This window comes from Meriones unguiculatus, chromosome 6 (genome assembly GCF_030254825.1).
Source record: "Meriones unguiculatus strain TT.TT164.6M chromosome 6, Bangor_MerUng_6.1, whole genome shotgun sequence".
Classification (NCBI taxonomy): Eukaryota; Metazoa; Chordata; class Mammalia; order Rodentia; family Muridae; genus Meriones; species Meriones unguiculatus.
The window spans coordinates 66,775,187-66,795,950 of record NC_083354.1 but is presented as its reverse complement, the minus strand read 5'-3'; the positions used below and the strand labels follow the sequence as shown (position 1 = coordinate 66,795,950).

General features: G+C 41.8%; 1 protein-coding gene across 1 annotated transcript in view; it reads right to left on the bottom strand.

Moving 5' to 3' along the window:
- Arsb (arylsulfatase B) overlaps positions 1-20,764 on the bottom strand; it is a 188,776-nt gene that overhangs the window by 85,847 nt on the left and 82,165 nt on the right. The window lies entirely within an intron of this gene.

The following is a 20,764-nucleotide window of genomic DNA, read 5'->3' as shown; positions in this document are numbered from 1 at the left end:
TGGGTGCTGTAAACCTAACTTAACTAGATCTCCTGCAAGAGCAGCACACATTCTTTTTTTTTAATAACTTATTTATTTTTATTTATATGTGCATTGGTGTTTGACTTGTATGTCTGTGTGAGGGTGTCAGATTCCCTGGAACTGCAGTTGTAGATAGTTGTGAGCTACCCTGTGGGTGCTGGGAATTAAACCTAGGTCCTCTGGAAGAGCAGCTAGTGCTCTTAACCACTGAGTCATCTCTTCAACCATTCCCTCCCAGACTACCTGCCCCAAGCAATACACATTCTGGAGGGCTGAACCTGCCCCAAGAAATACACATTCTTGAGGGCTGAAGTCTCTCTGAATGTTAGCGCTTTTATTACCCCTGACCCTGCCTGAAGTAGGAAGGGTTTCAAGGACTTTGCCTAGGGATGGGGAGAGTGGGCTAGCCACTAGAAGTGAGTTGTGGAATAGTTCCCAGGTGTTAACTTTTTCCACTTTATCTTGTGAATATTTTGTGTGCATGAAAATGTGCTACATATATGTAGTGCTCACAGAGGCTGTAACAGGGCATTGGATCCCCTGAAACTAGAGTTGTAGACAGTTGTGAGCTGCCATGTGGGTTATGGGATCCGAACCTCAGTCTTCAACAAGGGTAACAAGTGCTCTTAACCACTGAGCCATGTCTCCAGCCCCTGGCTGTTAACTCTTAGTATATTTAAGAATAGAAGGTTACAGGTAACTCTTGTTAAATGGTTCTTGAAGAATAGTGATGAAAACTCTTCCCCTGTCCCCTACTCTCTACTCCTCTCCCACTGGACAATGACTTCCAGTACCAGAAATAACCAGGCTCCAGCATGACACCTGATAATAATCTTTAATCCTCTATGAGTTCTACAGTGTAGATAGGCCTGGGCAAAGCCAAGCAGGAGTTTTATATACACTGGACAACAATGAAGAGTACAAGAACATAAGAGCGTGGGTTCACTAGGTTCATGAAATCAGAAAACTCAGGGAAGGGTAATTTAGTGACTCAAAGCCCCTTCAGGAGAGGACACAGACCTTTTAAGATTAATCTTGGAGGATGAACATAGCTGCACATAACTTTAATCCCAGCACTCTAGAGGCAGAGGCAGGTGGAGCTCTGAGTTCCAGCAGGCCTGGTCTACAGAATGAATTCCATGACAACTAGGACCACACAAAGAAACCCTATCTCAAAAAATAAAAACAAAAACAAAAGAATAAACAAAGAGAGACACAAGGTGGTAGTGGTGGAGATTTCTAATACTGAGACTGGCCTCTGAATTACCAACCCACTTTCTGGGTGACCTGAGCCCTTTCTTACATGTGAAAAGTAATGGTTTCTTCAGAACCTGCAAACAGTGAAGTTGTGTGGAGGAAATGACAACAATCCCTCCCTTCTTGACAGGATGTCAAGAGGAAGCTTCATTGCACGCCATACCAGAAAAGAGAAGGGTTTTGCTCAAAGATGACATAAGTATGAAGGGCCTTGGTGAAAACAGGGTAGAAATCACAAGGACCACTGACCCTGGTTATCTCAGGAGCCAGGGGAGGGCTCAAAGTGAAGCACTGAGTTTGGACTATAGAAAAATAAAGCAGTGATATTTCTTATATACCAAATTTGTAGAATCATATTAGTTTCCAAAGTACCCAGGTGCTAAGGTAACTTTATATACTATATATACTATATAGTATACTTTGTATACTATATACTATAACTTTATATATTATATCTAAACATTGCTTTCTGAAACCACTGTTGTCCAAATGAGCCACAGGAAGGTGGCAGGACAGACTTGCTTCATAGAACATTTCACACAGTCCTCTTTTTTTCCTGGGAGGAAGTCCTAACACATCCAGTGGATACCTGAAATCCAGGTAACCACACTCTGCTTTCTTCCTATATATACACCTAAAATAAAGTTCAATTTATTTTATTTTTATTTTTTATGTGTATGGGTGTTTTGCTTGTAAGTATGTCTGTGCAACATATGCGTGCCTGGTATGAATCCTCTAGACTAGAGTTACAGTCAGCTGGGAATTGAACCAGTTCTTTTGGAAGAGCAGCCAGTTCGCCTAACTGCTGAGCCATCTCTACAGCCCCATAAAGTAAAGTTAGGCACAGTAAGATAGCAACAACAATAACAATAAAATAGAACAACTATACTATTTTTACAAAAAGCTATATAAAAAAGGGTAAGGGCTGGAGAGATGGCTCAGAGATTAAGAACACTGGCTGCTCTTCCAGAGGTCCTGAGTTCAATTCCTAGCAACCACATGGTGATTCACAATCATCTATAATGAGATCTGGTGCCCTCTTCTGGCCTGCAGGGCATATAGGCAGAACACTGTTTATAAAATAAATAAATCTTTAAAAATAAATAATGAAAGGGTATGGCACATGTTTGTTGTCCTAGTTGAAGAAGGAAGATGTTTTTCAGCCCAGGAGTTTGAAACCAACCTAAATGATACAGAAAGACCCAATCTCAAAATCAAAAAGCTATGTGGCTATGGTTTCTCTCTTGCACTATATTACCACACTATGTGATGCATGAAGAAACAATTCCCGTATCAGCAGGAAGTAGACTTCGTTGCACTAGAAGTCCACTTGCAGAAGGGAGTGCTGTTTAAAACTTGAAAGTTACTTATTTTGGAATTTTCCATTTACTATTTTCAGACCATAGTGGACATAGCAGACTAACAGTATACTGCTAAGCAGTGAATATGGGGGACTCTAGCATACAGTGTGGGGTGTGTGTATGGGAAGCAATAACTCAAAGTTAGTAAGCACTAACTCCACACCAGGCACAGATTTCACAGGATCTCAAAGTCTAAGATGGGTACATCAGAGACATAACTGACAGCAAACGCCAGCTGCTCACTAGATGGGTGACCAGAGAAAACATGCTACCTCAGTTTCCTCATCTTCCTTATGAAGATAATAATTCCTTCCTCCTGTTTTAAAGTGAGAGTGAAATTACACCACTTATGACTACTTTTGCCAGGGCTCCTAGTGCCTGAGTGTTCAATAAATAGTAATGACTGTCATTACACCCACAGCCACTCCAACAGGCTAGATTATAATGGTCTTGTTACTTGGAGAAGAAGAGAAGGAGCAGAAGGAGAAGTTGGAGGAGAAGGAGGAAGAAGAGAACAGAAGGAGGAAAAGGAGCAGGAGGAGGAAGAGGAGGAGGGGAGGAGGAGGAAAGCCAGGCTTCCAATGGTTTGTTTGATTCCCCAAGATCTCTGCTGTACAGCACCAGGCAGTGACATTTCTAGTGCAGAGTGGGCTTATAAAATGGCTTCATCTCCATAAGCAACATCAGCCTAACAGAGAGCTAGTGCATTCTTCTCATGAGACACCAGGAGTACAGAGGCTTCCAGGGGACTCTTTATTGGTCTTGGGAAGATGTTCAGGCTCTATCATCACAGTGGCTTCTCATGAAGTCTCTGACACACACGTTTGGTTCCTTGCTCTGCTTCATAGAGGGGAGTGTAGAAGGTTTTGAGTTAGGTAACACCACTTTAGTGTGGGCACAGCTGAAAAATGGATCTCTCCAGTTGATATCAAAGGTGTAGAAGACCTTTTCTTCAAACTCCATTGCAATTTCTAAAAGATTTTTTTTAAAAAAGTATGTATATGTGTGTTCTTCTGTGAGTTTATGTGCATAACATGTGTGCAAGTGTCTGCAGAGGTCAGAAGAAGGTATTGGACCTCCTGGAACTGGAGTTACAAGTAATTGTGAGCTGCTATGTGGATTAATGAAACCACACTCCAGTCTTCTATAAGAGCTGTAAGGGCTCTCTGAACCACTGAGCCATCTCTCTATGCATTCCATATTGGATCTTCTCCCCCACCCAAAATTCAAGGTTCAATCACTCATGCAAATTTATGAAATATACATTCCATGTCACTGTCACAGGGCATCAGGCACCTACATCCAATAGACCAGCAGTTCAGAGAAGAAACCATTCAGGTACTCAAACTTCATCGGAAGCCAAGAACACTGAGAGTGGGAGGAATAATTTTCCTCACCAAGGGCACACCAATTGGTTATCCAATACCAAGTGCTCAGCCCCAAAAACATACATAGGAGTGACATTATACAAACTGGGCAGGTTATCTTTATACACTTACAAATATATATGTATATACATATATGTGTATAACATAACTGAAAAAAAGAGGCTGTGAATTTGAAAGAGAGCAAGGAGGGGTACATGGAAAGGTCTGGAGGGAGGAAAGGAAAGGGGGAAATGATGTAATTGTATTATAAGCTCAAAAATACTTTTAAGAAATGCCCAAGAAGGGAATGCTCACGACCTGATGCCATGAACGGCTGGGGCGGCACAGACTCTATCCTCCTCCGCTGTTTACACCACTGTAAACAGAAGTGCCACAGCATGAGAGATGATGGCGTTGTTTCATTTCTAGGCAGACACAGCTCTTTGAAATATTAGTTAATGTGTCTATCCATTCCAAATACTTGGTGTGCTCAATGGAAAATACTGCATGATGGCAGTGGTGGAGATTGCAGGTGGTGGGGACAAGGTCAGGTGTGTCTGGAATCTGATCCGAGTCCGAAGGAGTGAGTCAGAGAGGAAAACACTATGGCCACTGCTGCTCCTACAAGGACTGGACATGTCTCCACACGGGTGGCAAGGGGCCAAGGCCGTGAGGAGGTGTGTTTTTGTGATCAGCTCATCGTGATATTTCTGCCATTAGCCATGATAAGCTATCCTACCATCAGTTGGCAAAATGGCTTCCTCTGCCATTTTTTTCAAGACTGCTTTAAGAGGAAAGCATTGTCAATGGACACACTTGTGATTTCCACCTGCTTCTCCAGCCATAAAGCTGACTGCATGCAGCTGGGCCATGTGAGAAAAGTTCAGCATCATCTGGGCGTGGCACCTCTACATAGCAGAGTACAAAAAGGAGTTTCTTATACTGATCCAGACAAAGATTTTTACAAGCACTATGGAAATACCATACTTCAACCATCCTTCCCCTAATTCTCTACATGGCCAGAATTAAATTTCTCTTGTTAATAATTCATTTTTCAAAAGAGAGTTTAGATTCATTTCCTTACTGACTTATGCAAACACTCCCAAATCAAACACTCCCAGCATTACAGGCTGAAAAGTATGAAACTATTTCCTTTCAGAGAATCTTTTTTTTTTTTCCAGCAACATTCTGGCAGACACAAAACCTAATTATAAAACCTTTGCTGTCTAGAAAGAACTGTCAAAATAAAACAAATGTTGTCAGATTTAGACTGTAAATCTCACTTTATTATTCATTATTAAATAAAAATAGCTGTCAGAAATCATGGAAAAATCATTTGTTAGCTGAAGATCTGGGCAAAAATATTTAAGGCCATGAAACTGACACCACATCTGTATTCAGCTGATAAAAAAAATAAAATTAAATTATGACAACAACACTAATTCTTAGTACTGACTACCCCTCCCCGAGACAGTCTGTCTAGGGGCTTTGCCGTGTGAGGTTAACCTGAACCACCAGCTCAATCTCTGCCTCTTGTTCTAAGGATGCTTTGGCCCAGGCTTCCCCAAGACTTCCTCCTCTTCTCACCAACCCAAAAGGCAAAGAGTCCTTCCTCATTTTCTCGCCAGAGCTCAGGCTTCTCTTTATGAGGGACACCATTGTGGGTGTGATGTGTAGATGTAGAGAAACATCATTCTGCAAAGGGGAAGCCTCTGTCCCAGAACTATACTGCTGGTTGATAACTGATATTCATTTTCTACATCAGTTTATGCCCACGACTTAGTGTTTTCTAGAGACCTAGGGAAATTCAATACTTTCATGTTAAAAGATTCTGAGAAAGTAGCCATCAAACCAGATGCTCAAAAGGCTGACATTCATCTCACCACATTTAAGCACTTCTGCCTGTATTGGACATGCACTAATGGATAAATTCAAACCATTTCTCCAGTTCATTGCCTATTGCCTTGCATCCACTGTCCTGGGTAAGGCACACTCCTTGCCAGGGCTTCTGGGGTAAGTAGGTTTTATCATGTTGCCAGCACTGCTGTTCTTGTAAAGCTCCAGACCCATCATGACACATCTACATTTCCAATTGATTCCTCATGACAGGAAAGTTCAGACTTCAACCCCATTGACAAAATCCTTTACACACATGGCCTAAACCTGCTTTGTGGGAACCCACATGCTTCAATACATACAACTAAGTTCTTCCACTGTTAGACTATTCCATGACCAGTCAGACTAACGTTTATGTATGGTTTCCTCACATAAACACACATCCTTTTTCATTTCTGCTGGACTCAGACTCAAGGTTAAATGTCAGATCTTTTGTGAACCTGTAACCTAGTACCCCAAATCTCTCCCAGGCCATTATCTCCATTACTTTGGTGGTATTTATCCTTATTGGCTCTTTGTGGCTCCCCCCCCATAACTCTTCTCCTAGGGACTAAGGATGAAGCTCTGCTGTCTGTGTTTGCACGACCTCACAGAGGACCAGCTAACAGAAACAGAACAAGTAAATGAAAAAGAAGCCACCCACTCCAAATAGTGAGTGAAGATACTTCAAATTTACTTGTGACATCACACAGTTTTCTAAGTCCCTGCCTAGCACTGTCTGACTTTGATCTTATAGAAAGAAGATGGTACTTTAATAGACAAATGAACAAGTGAAGCATCAGGGCCCCGGTGAGGATGTAAATGAGTATCAAACTATGAGAATTGTTTGTAATTGTTGTAACTATGAGAATTGCTTGCCCCGCCTGATACATGGTCAGTCGCGCTGAGGTTTAAGGGAGCTGCCTAAGGACACTTTGGAAAACACTGGCCTGCAAGAGGCTCTCCAGATCACACCTTAACAACTTGTTTTGAGTTCTGCCATGGGCCAGGGCCTCCCTACCTCTAGAATATGGCAGCCTATGTATGAGACACACAAACCCTTCTCATGGTATAAGGGAGAAAAAGAGTCAGGATCTCTTCTTCCTTTGTAAGCAATAACCTGACCTCTCAAAAGAGATGGAATCAGACAGGTGGAGAGCTGGCTCCGTGGTTAACAGCGCTTTGCCACTTCTGCTGCAGACACAGGTTTTTTTTTTTTTTTTTTTTTTGTTTTTTTGTTTTTTTTATCCATATGAGGCTGCCCTCAACTGCCTATAACCCCCAGGGATGTGACACCTTCTTCTGGCTTCCATGGCTACCAACCCATGCAGCTACAAATAAATCAAAATAATTATTTTTTGCGCTGAAACCAGAAGGGCAGACACATGATCATTACAAATTAGACAGCCCAGACACAGGGAGCAGGTGGTACAAGGGCCTTATTCAATTACACAGGTTTTTGACATCAAGGTCAAGGTCTCTTTTAGTTAAAGACTAATTAGGAAACTTTTTTTTCTTTTCTTTTTTTTTGTAGTGCAGGGAGTAGAACTGAGAGTCTCCTACATGTGAGGCCCTGTAACTGAACCTTGCCCTCAGCCCAGTGAATTATATTCATAAAAAAATCAAGAACTCAGTGATGGCTAGGTATGAACAAAGATCCACCTAGTTGTTTTATGACAGCTGTCACTTATTTCCACCATTGTTACTGACACTTCACTAAAGTCACTGAAACAGATTCAAGGATAGGATTACGTATTTGGGTAGGATATTCAGTTCCTGAGCCTGGGAAGCCAAGATAAAAAAAAAAAAACCACCTTAATACAGTATCTGGCACTGAAGCACTACCCAGACATTAAAGATAGTCTAAACTTTGATGTTAGAGCTACATTTTGAGGTACTGTACTGAGAGCTTTCTAGATTACAGGCTACATTGTGAGTGATTTCTTGCAAGTAGACGATTACAATGAATTATGATGGTTTTGTTATTATTAGGGAAAACTCAGGATGACTCCTTTTTGTTTCCATGGGTTGAAATGAAGTTCATCAGTTAACTGTAGCTTAGTCATAACAGCCTGAGGTTAAAATAAAGCATCAGGAGCTGAATATTCATCCAGATGTTCATCTGAGTATCTGTAGGGGTTGATGGTGGTTTCTTTGCTCAGGGGAGAAAAGCGCTGTGATCCTGGGCTCCTGGCTCCATACTTCTTCATACTTCTTGGCCCTTTTGATTTTAATAGCAGTCAGCAAGGGAAGATCCTGCTGAGAGGTCCAAGAGGATTGTGGGAAAGTAGGCGATTTGGCAGCCATTCACCAAATAACTGACGTGGCCATCAGAGAGCTGAGATAAAGGAAGATGAATGTGAGGGAAGGCCAAAACCAGGACTGGTGGGATTCAAGAGAAAGACTGTAAGTGCTGCAATAATAAAGCAACTTCCTCATTTTGACGGTAGGAATGTCGCTGTTTGGGATGATGAGAGACCACTGAGGTTTTTATCTCTTCTTTGAAATGTTGCAAGGGCAAAAAGACACAAAAATCTGTTCAAAGGCCAAAACGTTTTGTTCTCTGAAAGTCATGATGGTACTGGGAACTGGAAAAGTATTCTAATTTAAAGCACTCTGATCACAGGTAAGGTTTTTGTAATGTAAAGCATGACACCCATAGACCTGGGAGCCCCTTAGATGAAGTTGTAAGATCAGCAGGAGGGTGGCAAGATGCCTGCTCTTGGAAAGCATACTAAAACTCAGTTTAAGCTTTGTTCCCAGAGCCTTGAATATGTGGTTCAGAAGAGAAGAATCACATGTGCTAAGCCAAAGTGCAAAATGTGTGTTCTAGTCTAAAAAAAAAAAAAAAAATCTTCCTTGTCTTTCCCATGTTTGATTCCACAGGAAATATTCAATTTTAATATTTTTTGTACAAATTTCCAGGCAAAACTACATTTTAGGCCCCTGAGAAGTATTAGTGTTTACTGACAAACTCATTTAACTTCTCTTCCACACCTAAAAACCATTCTTGATGATGAGGTAATTCTTTACTAGACTGCTGTTTAATCGTTCACTGACACCAAATTAAGAAAAAATAAACCAATTACAACAGAAGTACTTGAATGTTTGGCACACTTGGGACAGCAGGAAGACACTGAAAAAACTATTAACAGAAAACAGACTTGTTTCCAGATAATGGATGTATTACCAACATACATGGTGAGGAAAATGAAGGTTGAGGCCAGCAGGCCTCAGGGATTGCTAAATCAGAGAATGCTAGAATATTCCATTTAGGCAAGCATAGGCTACTTTGTTTTTTATGCTTCCAAATAAGGAATAGAAATTAAATGTGTCAAAATCTACAGAGCTGATGTAAATTACATAGCACACTCAATGTCAGTATTTTACTGAATCTCTTCAGGGTTACTCAGAAAGGTCAGTGAACTGAACTGAGTGGCCATTTCCCCAGAGTACTTCTTTGATGCCTTGCCAGATGCTAAAGGCTCTCCAGGTCTAGAGATTCAGACAAATACCATAAGAATCAGCCAGCACTTCTCTCTGAAGAACAGAGGGAGGAAATACTCAATGGCAGACACAAAAATAACTCTGTAAGCCAGACATGAAGCAGTTTAATTTAAAAATGTCAGCTACAGAGTGCAAGAAAAAGATTTTCTCTTTAGATCTTTTAGATCTGTGGGACAACACTTGCTCCAAGGCCAAAAAGCGGAAACTGTGAGTCCCCAGAACACTATACTTTCATATGGCCAAAAGCAGTTCTCTGACCAGTGCAATGGAGTTAGGGTGAGACTTGGTGACATCAGAAATCCCAAGCAAGTGAAGAGCCATTGTAGTGAGCACAGTTGGAAACGAGAAGGTGAGAAGCAGGCTCCTATCTGTGCCCAGCAAGAGGAGAGCAGGTAAACAAGATGGGAAGTGAAAACATGCAAACAGCCATGAACCAGGATGAAACCAAGACTAAACAATCTGCCTAAGCAAAACAAATGTCTCTGAGCAGTCACAACAGGCTCATGTAGTCCAACCTATCAGAGACCAGCACAGGGGCCTAAACTGGCTCACACTGCAGTCTACGGATCCGAGTGGCATCCGGTCTCTGAGAAGGCTAGAATCTGCTTCAGGAATCCAGAGACTGTCTCTACGGAAGAATGTAAGAAGAAAGACCTGAGTGTTAAAGATAAGCCATACACTGTGCCTGCTTTTCTAACATCAAGTGATCCACGTTCCTGCATATAAGAAAAATACTACATGAAACAGAGTGAAATGTTAGAATGAATACCACCCCATCATTTAGATACTGAAAAGGCTCAGGGCACAGTTAAGGATAGTTTAGACTTAAGAAAAAAATCTTTTCTATTCACATCATTGATTCTGTATGTATCCATATAAGGTAAATCTTCACAGATGTTTCTTCCAGAATCATCTTTAAATGTACATAAAATCCATGCTGCAGTGAAGTGATGTTAGATTTGAATACCAAAAAAAAACCCAAAAACAAACAAACAAAAAAAACCCAACAACAACAACAACCAAAAAAAAAAAAAAAAACAAAAAACAAAAGCTAGCCATAAATCAAACAGAATGCCTTTGGTGGCTTTTTATCTCCACTGCAATAATGCTTCCAGATAGTTAGGTTTTTCTCATTCCTTGTAATTCTGTCACCTCAACCCAGGAAGCAATCAGGACAGTCAATGCTTGTCCTTTGGGGATGGAGAGTCAACAGATGAGTGGGCTGAAGCAGTTTTTCAGAGCTAGTTAGAGCAGGGAAGAAGACAGCATAAAAAGCAAGAAAATGTAGCTGCATCCCTAAAAAGATACTTTGGGCCCCACCCCACATGGCCCTGGAAATCCTATCCCAACATAGAATGACGGTCTATGGGAAGGCCTATCTCATACCCTAGAAGAGACTGGGGGCAGAGGAGGGAACAGCAAGGCTCTGCATTTTCAGGTGCCAAGTGTAGTGTGGTGGCAGCAGGTATCACTGGTTGCACAGGAGAGGAAAGGCAGACCACATCGAGCACAGGAAATTCAAGTCCACTCATGAATGTTCTGTCTGTTGTTGAGGAGCACACAAATGGATGTGGAGGTGGTTCAAAGAGTCTCTGCCAAAGGGAGGCCCAGGATGGTCTTGATGGGCGAAACTGGAGGTCTGGCGGGACCAGGAATGTTTCCATTTAGGCAGGTGTAGGAGTGAGAACTGTATGGACCAGGCACTCCTACCTCCCACCCCAGCTCCGGTGTGTTGGTTTCTTGGAGAGGAGCCGGGAAAGGAGACTATAAATTAACTGAGATGACCTGCACAGACTGAAAGCAGTTATTGTTTTTTGTTAACACAGACAACCACTGGATGAATGACTTATAAAGGCAGCAGCTTAGGGTTCTGGTGGGCTGTGAGGTCCAGGCCTGCAGGTCCAGTAAAGGTCCCCCTCAGTGCTGCATAATCCTATGGCAGAAAACAGGAGAACTAAAGAGATAGGACAGAGAGATTTTTTTTTTTTTTTTTTTTTTTTAGATGCTGAAAAAACATTTTATTTATTTATTTTATTTTTTTTTATCAGTTACATTTTATTAACTCTGTATCCCAGCCGTGTCCCGATCCCTCATTCCCTCCCAGTACCTCCCTCCCTCTCTCCCTAATCTCCACCGTGCCCCTTTCCAAGTCCACTGATGGGGGGGACCTCCTCCCCATTCATCTGATCCTGTTTTATCAGGTATCTTCAGGACTGGCTGCAAAGCCCTCCTCTGTGGCCTAACAGGACTGCTCCTCCCTTCGGGGGTGGGGAGACAAAAGAGCCAGTCATCGAGTTCCTGTTAGAAATAGTCCCTGTTCCCCTCACTTTGGGAAACCAATTGGTTACTGAGCTACCACAGGCTACATCTGAGTGGAGGTTCTAGGTTATATCCATACATGGTCCTTGGTTGAATGTCAGTCTCAGAAAAGACCCTGTGCCCAGATATATTTGGTCCTTGTGGAGCTCCTATCCTTTCCCCATCAGACTAACTCCCCTTCTTTCTTATGATTCCCTGTACTCTGCCAAAGGTTTGGTCATGAGTCTTTGCTTTGAAAACACTGCTAGTTAGAGTCTTTCAGATGCGCTCAGTAGACTCCTGTCATACGTTCAATGCACATCCCATCTGTCTTTCTAAACGAGGATTGATCATCTTACCCCATGTCCGCTCAATTGATTATCTTTTTTTAAGTGTATAGATTTCATTATGTTTATCATATCTTATAGGTCTATATAAGTGAGTATATCCCATGTTTGTCTTTCTCCTTCTGGGATATTTCACTCAGAATGATCTTTTCTAGATCCCACCATTTGCCTGCAAATTTCATGATTTCCTCCTTTTTGATTGCTGAGTAGTATTCCATTGTATAAAAATACCACAATTTCTGTACCCATTCCACCGTTGATGGACATCTGGGTTGTTTCCAGGTTCTGGCTATTACAAATAGAGCTGCTATAAACATGGTTGAGCAAGTGTCCTTTTTGTGTACTTGAACAAACTTTGGGTATATACCTAGCAGTGGTATAGCTGGGTCTGGAGGAAGCATTATTCCTATTTGTCTTAGAAAGCGCCAGATAGCTTTCCAGAGTGGTTGTACCAGTTTACATTCCCACCAGCAGTGGAGCAGGGTTCCCCTTTCTCCACAGCCTCTCCAGCATGTGTTATCGCTTGAGTTTTTCATCTTGGCCATTCTGATGGGTGTAAGGTGATATCTCAGGGTCGTTTTGATTTGCATTTCCCTGATGGCTAATGAGGATGAGCATTTCTTTAAGTGTTTTTCTGCCATTCGATATTCCTCTGTCGAGAATTCTCTGTTTAGCTCTGTTCCCCATTTTTTAATTGGATTACTTGGATTGCTGCTTTTCAGCTTCTTTAGTTCTTTGTATATACTGGATATTAGTCCTCTGTCAGATAAAGGGTTAGTGAAGATTCTTTCCCAATCTGTAGGCAGTCGTTTTGTTTTGATGACGGTATCCTTTGCTTTACAGAAACTTTTCAGTTTCATGAGGTCCCATTTATTGATTGTTGCTCTTAGAGCCTGTGCTGTTGGTGTTCGGACAGAGAGATTTTACAACAATTTTATTCCTGCAGTAACAGCCTAATTCCATCCATGACCACATGATTTCTTAAAGTCCCTGTCACTCAAATATAGACACGGTGAAAATTAAATTTCATCTTGGGAAGGGACATGCAAGCCATAACATGAGGCTGCCTCCACACAGCAGAACAGGGGACTAGGCGGTCCTGGATTCACTTAAGAGGAAAAAGGAAGTTTTACATTGCACTTCGAAGTCTGAACACTGAAATCTGAAGTTACTCTGTACATGTGCAAGTGTTGGAAATTTAACAAAGGTGCTAAGCTTAATGGAGAAAAACAGTTTTTGCAACAAATGATGCTAGACTATGTTGAATAATAAAACAAAACACCACGTCAAAAGCAAAACAAACCATGACCAATCCCTACTTCATGACATACATTAAAAACTAAAGACAATTACATTACAATTCAACAACAAAGAGACAAAGAAACATTTCTCCAAAAAAGATAGCTGAATGGACAACAAGCACATAACAAGATGCTAAACATCATTTGTCATTAAGTAGGCATAAGCCAAAACCACAGGCGATGCCACTTTAAAGTATACTAAAAACCTGATGGCTTCAATGTTAATCAATTAGAAGCAATTATGCTGCTGCTGGAAATGCAACACTATGTAGCTTCTTGGAAAAACATTTAGGCAGCTCCTCAGAAGGCTAAATTTAAGGTCTATATATATTAATTACTTTTATGTCACAATAAAATACAATAAAGCATGAATCTCTAATGTATTAAATGTACAAAATCGATGAACCTTGAAAACATTACACTAATCAAAAATGAGATATAAATGACAAAATACTGTGTAGTTTTATTTATATGACGTGTCCAAAACAGGAAAAAATCTATACAGAAAAAAAAAGCAGATAATGATTACAGGATTGGGAGGGGCAGGAATGAGAACAACTGGTAATGGGTATACTGGATTTCTTTTAGAGCTGATAAGCAATATTGGTTTCGATTGCTGTGATAAAACACAGACTGAGGGTTCAGAGAGATGGCTCCATGATCAGGAGAGCACTTGCTGCTCTTCTAGAGGACCCTCTTAGTCTCGGCACCAACATGGTGGCTCACAGTTGTCTGTGACTATAGTTCCTTGGAATCCAATGACCATTCGGCCTCCATAGGCTCTGTGTGTGTATGGTATGCATTCCTACATGGAGGCAAATTCTTATACACACCAACCAGAAACAAATCTGTTAACAAAAACAACACTAACAAAAAGCAACTTGGGAAGAAAGGTTATTTGGCTTATACTTCCATGCCATAATCCATCACTGAGGGAAATCAGAACAGGAATTCGAGGCAGAACCCTGAAGACAAGAACTGAAACAGAGCCATGGAAGAGAGTTGCTTACTGGCTTGCTCCCCTATAGCTTGCTGGTCCTGCTTCTTATATAGCCCAGGACCTGCCCAAGGCTGACACTGATCTCAATGGCCTGAGTCCTCCCACATCAATCATTATCAAGAAAATGCCTTATAGACTTTCATATAGGCCAATCTGATGGAGGCATTTCCTCAACTGAGGTTCCCTTAAAGGTATCTTAAAGCCAAGTTTTTGTTACACTACAGATTTGTATAAAAGACTAGTGAGACCCATAAAGGTAAGAGCATAAGCAAGGTGGGAAATGACATAACTTCAAAAGAAGAGAGTGAAGTTCTGGTCAGCTACTGGATGCCTTTGCAACGGAGCAAGCATCTTGAATGTGCTGGCCTTTGGAGAAGAGGCTGGTTGGAGAAGAACTTTCACAAGTAGCAAAGTTCTTCCTACCATCACAGGAATGCACACAGTCTGCTTCATGGGAACTACCCATACTCGCCACTCTCCCTTGTCTGGTTCAGGACACATCAAGGATGAGTCTTGGGGCACAGATAGACTTCTTCTAACTATCATGGGCTTTTGGGACATGACAGATTGTTCACTCATGCTTTCATCAGTGCATCATATTGACTTGGCTTCTTATAAATAAAACACACATGTGCATGCATGTGCACAAACCAGTAGATATGTTCTGGAGCCAGTGGGTGTCTCTTAATTTTACAGGCCCTTACTTTGATAACCCCATTTCTCAGTGGAGTCTTTTGGGCCAAGCTGATCCTATAAAACACCCATCAGGAAACACACAGTTTAGTTTCAGAAAGCTTTCTGTATGTAGCCAGAGAGACTGCCTCATTGTTTATCCCACTTTTGGCTTCCAGAAAGTTTAAATACGAATCAAGTGGAAAATGACTTCAAAATAGATAAGGGATTACACCAACTGCCATGAAAATACATTAACTCTCTCAGACATGAAATGGTGTGCTGGCAGTTGCTTTTTTGGTTTTAAAATTACAGATAATAAAAATCCAATTGTTCTATATGCATTTCCATGAATTTTGACAACCACATAACAACAACCATACTTAAGAAATGGAGCACCCCAGGAGGACTCTCTGAGACGTCTCTGTAGTCAAGTTGTACATCCAACCCCAGTCCCTGGCACTAGTCATATCTTTCCATCCTTCAAATTTTGCTTTTGTCAAAATGTACTTAAAAAAAAAAAATCCCACAGTATGATCTTAGCCTAGTTTCTTTCCTTTTTCTCAGCATAATGTGTTGGCTCTCCGTCTATGCAAGTGTGTGTGGGAACATTCCTTACACACTGTGGGAAGCTCCACACTCCTCCACCCATCCACTAGTTAGTTCCTTGTGGTTTTTATCAGCTACCAATAAAGTTGGACTGAGCGTGCAGCTTGGTGGAAGAACATTTGTGTGAGGCCCTGTGCTCCACCGTGAAAGGAAATGCTACAAACATAAAGTATAGATTTTAAATTAAAAAAAAAAATCTTTTTGAGACAAAGTTTCATATATCTTATTTAGGCTCCAAGTATGAAGTCCAGGATGATCTTGAACTTCTGATACTCCTCCTCCTAAATTCTGGGATTACAGGTGTGTACCACTGCTGCTGTCTGAGGCAGTGCTGGGGATCAAATCCAGAGTTTTGGTAGTGCAGCTCCAAATGAGCTATACCCTTGGTCCCAGGACTTAAATTTTTACAGAATAGGATTGTTCCCTTTAAGAATTAGTTTTCAGTGGTTTGTGATTTGGGTGTTGTTTTCTTGTAGTTTGTGTGTAGATGTTTTTCTGACTTTCTTTAATCTATATAGAACCTTTCACTAAATTCATACTATTTTCAGACATTACTCCTTCATTATATTTTCTGCATCAATATTTCTTTACTCTGAGTAATCTAACGTCATGCAGATCCTTTTTAACCCCCACCACTAAAGTTGTGTAATTCCAATGGGCCCATCTTGAAGCTCACTGATACTTTTCACTGTCATTTGGGCCACTACAATATTTTCTAAATTTCAATAGCATGGTGGTTTTCAGTTAAAAATATTTTATTTGTTGACTTAATTTGCTTATTTGGTTATAGCTCCAATTTCTCTAATGAGAACTTTTGTTTTCCATTCATTTCAAGACTGCTGCCATCATCACATGGAGAAGGGCTGCAAAAATCTGTTGACCTTACAGAAGCAGCTTCAGAGGCTTGGAGAGGCCTCTCCCTACAGTGTGCTGGGTGATTACAGAGACTTAGGGGCACTCACTGCAGAGAATACGTGGCCCTACTCTAACCAAGTCACTTCTACCAGCCCCTCTAAGGCTCTGGGAGCATTGTGGAAGAGGAGGCAGGAAGGACACAGAGCCAGAAGATGGAAGGAGGGCTATGAAACGCCATCCCTAGACTTGAATACAAGTACTGGAACCATTAACTCACATCAACTGTAGTCACTGCACTGGGTCCACACAAGACCAGCCTTGTCAACACTCAGTCAAGAAGGGGAGAAAGGCTCACAGAGGCCTACCCTTTACCTATGAACTACTGGCTATTAATAGAATTTACGAGAGGGGGAAACACTGTTTTTAGTTTTCTAACCTCTGATGAGCCCCCCAGGTTCCAATAGGCAGCTTTAAAGTCATGGTCATACATACAACCCTGGTTAATCTTTGTAGGTCACAAAACAAATAGAGATGACTGTGTGAAAGAGATTGGTGGGGAGGGTGGAAGGCAGATGTAGGCAGGAGTGTAGGGAGGTAGGAGATAACAGATGTTAGTATACAAAGCATACATACATGAAATTATAAAATAATAATAATAATAATAATAATTAAAATAAAAATGTTAATCTTTGAATTCCATCTCAAACATGGCCATCTACACTTAGATTTTTGCCTTGAGTGTCAGTTCTTTGTGAGCTAATTGTGAATTGTATCCTGAACACTTGTAATACTGTGTTGTTCTAGAACTTTCTCAAGGAGTGAGTTTGTTTTTTGTGCAGGCACCCAGGCTGTGAGTCAGGGCACAAGCATGTTTTACAGTCTGTGGACAGTGGTGATGAGTATGGTTTAGTCCTAACCCTCTGCTAGCATGTACCTGGATTAGTTTAGTACTTGAGTGAAGAGTCATCAAGCCTTTGTTGTGCCTCCATAGGTCTGTGTGGCAGAACACAGGACACAGAACACAGAATACAGAGCAACAGGACACAGGGCACAGAACACAGAATACAGAGCACAGAAAATAGAGCACAACACAGAGCACAGAACACAGAGTGCAGAACACAGAAGACAGAGCACAGAGCACAGGGCAGAGAGCACAGAATACAAAACACAGGGCACAGAACACAGAGCAGAGAGCACAGAATACAGAGCACAGAAAATAGAGCTCAGCACAGAGCACAAAACATAAGGCCCAGAACACAGGATACAGAACACAGGACAAAGGGCACAGAACAGAGAGCACAGAGCACGGAGCCAAGAAGACATGAGAAATGAGAATTCCCATGCTATCCAGAACATTACTGATATCTTCTGCATTATTAGAAGTAGGGGTTTCTTCAAGAGAGTGCTGTCATTGCCTGCGTCATGTTTCATGGGTCAGACTTGAGAGACAGAGGACAGAAAACAAGCACAGAGCTCACTCTATCATAGGAATTAATAAGACCCAGAGATCACTCATTCCCCATTTGCCCTATGAAGTCCCAGGTAGTCTACTTGCTGCATTATCCAGTTTTCAGCTGCCACAATGAGAAAGACAAGCCTTGACTGGCTTACTCCATCTTAGCTAGCTGGAGAAGGCTATGTCATGGTTTGAATGTGAACAGGTAAAGGGGCCCTGTGATGTCTGCCTGTGTTTTAAAGCCTGTGTCTGAATGAGAACAAAAGCATGAAGTGCACTGTGCAGGGTAAGAATTAAAGAGAAAATGATGACTTGAAAGGCCCTGATTAACGGCTTCCCAGGCCACACAGCTGCTTATGTCATGGCAACAGAAGATATAAGTTCAGTACGTGCTTCTGCTCTGCAGGAACACAACTATAAGAAGCCTAACCCAGGGGAAAATGCATGGTGGCACACAGTCAAAAGCCAACAAGGCAACATGGCAAGAGGAGGAGGGATGAGAGCTCTGTGCTGGACCTTCATGGAGACCAAAGGCAGGTTCCACTGGGGCAGAAGAGACCTTGACAGGGTAATTATTTTTCTCCAGTTGATTTTGTCATTTTAAAATATTATACAGTGAGATTATTTTCCTAAAAGGAAACTGAAAGGCAGTTCCCAAGGGCATTTTTAAAAACTACTCCTGACCCGGCTCTCACCTTTGCACATGGTAGACAGGGTTTCAAGGACTTTGGCTCAGGGTAGGGAGGAGTGGCCCAGCTATGAAGAAGTGAGTCATGGTATCTTCACTAGGGAGTCTTGAATTACCAGAGACAAGCACTCAGTGACCACTGTAGCCCAGCAGGCTGCTGGCACTGCTTGTGTGCTTTAGCTGAGTTCAAGCATCTGGAAGGTCATTGCTCATATTATATCTGGGCTTACTCCTACAAACCATGAAATCTTCATCCTAGGAGAGAATCTATTATGTTCAAAACCACTTTTTGTAAAGCACTTGGAAGGACCTTGTAGAGAGCCCCTGCTAGAAGTTGGCCCTACAGTGGAGAGGCCATGGTTAAACAGTTGCACAGATGGCAAGCAGGAATAGAGGAGGTCAAGGCCATTGTGGATTTTTCACTTGCAGCTGTGTGGAAAGCAGCTATGCTGGTGATTTAAAAGCTGTGTGTTTCCAGCTTTAAATTCAGGCATGGAAGCAAGTGTTTTCAGACACTGAGCATGCAAGGAGATTAAAGCACCCCAGCCAGGTTTGAGCCCACAGTGACATTTCATTGCAATCCTACAGAATGGTTCGAAAAGGGAGACGAGTCTCCACAGATACTCCTATCAGGTGTGATAGGAGTATCTACTATCACTACTGGCATAGAAACCAACCCGAGAGATTCGATGTGGTTTTCCCTGTAATAGATATTTTTGCTTTAGTCTAGTAAGGTTTTGTACTAGGGTCCTGATTTTTCTTTTCTGCTGTTCAGATCCAAAATTTGTGCTTGCCCAGACGATCTGGGTCATGTATGAATGGCAGGACTAGTGACTGCATCACACTTGTGCCACATCGTTTTGTCTGGAACTCCCCTTGCGCTATTAAAGCTCTAGTGTCCCCTGACTCCCCCCAACCCCCCCCCCACCATTTCCACCCTCCATTTGGCCTACTGCTGGGACTATATTCTGTCACTTATCTAACATAAAATAAACAGAACAATCTGGAGCTAATTTAAGTGGTTTAGCATATCAGGATACAGCTGGGAAAGATTTTAAGGAAAGGCTGAACAGGACAATAGCTCTGTGAAGTGGAACAGTGCAGAGAGCGTAGGAAGGCAGTTTCAGACAGCCTGGCAGACAGCTGTCAGCCCTCCAATAACAATCCCCAAAGCCAATGAAAACGGGCAGGCTCTGTGCAAGCAGCTCTATGCAGAGCACCAACAATGAAAACAAGGGATTAGAGGGTCTTCTGACTTAATGGCTAGGAGTGTCAAGGCCACCTATCTCTCGGGAGCCCTTCACCAGGGCTCCTGGCCAGTGAGGCCTGAAGAGGAATTGCAGATGAGACCTTTCATTTCTCTACAATGCTGGCCAAGATTTTTTTTTTCTTACATGCATGCATACATACTGCTTTATCCTGACTTATGAATTCAGCAAGGCCCACAGCGGCACATCTGTTTTTGACATCAATTTCTTCTACTCCTGCAGGATGGTTGAGTTTTTAACTCTTTGGGGGCCTCTGGCTAGACCTTAAATTTCCTGGTGCAACTTGACAGAAGTGAGAGGGCTTGGGGGAGTTAAAGGGATCTGTGTGAGAAAGAACGTCTGAGTGCTTTATATTAAACCAAGCCAGAAAGAAAGAAAGAAAACAAAAGAAAGGAAAAAACCCACCACAGATCAATCCTTAACAAAAATCCAACCAATTAAGGACATTCAGAAGTCTAAAGGCAGGAAAAGGGTTCCTGCAGACATGGAGTCAGAAGCATCGAGGCATGACTCTCTGTCAACTTTTACTACTGGGCATATGCTCATACTTCCTTCTTCCAGGAAGTGCTTGATTTAGTGAAAATTTTCCTCTGACAAGAGTAACTTTGGGATCTATTACAGGGAAAACTCCATTTGTTTCAAACAGAAGATAACCTATACCTACAGTCCTGGAGCAAGCAGAATGGCATCGGGGAGGTTTACTCGGAAAGAAACCAGCTTAGTTAAAGAAAAGACATAAAGGTTGTATCAGTGACCATTCCCTCCATTTTAAATCATGTCTATCACATCACAGTAGACCAACAAAATAGTAATTACTCATATTTTCATGGTAATAGAAGTTCAGCCTAAATTTCCAGAGTACAAATGTTTTTGAAACACACA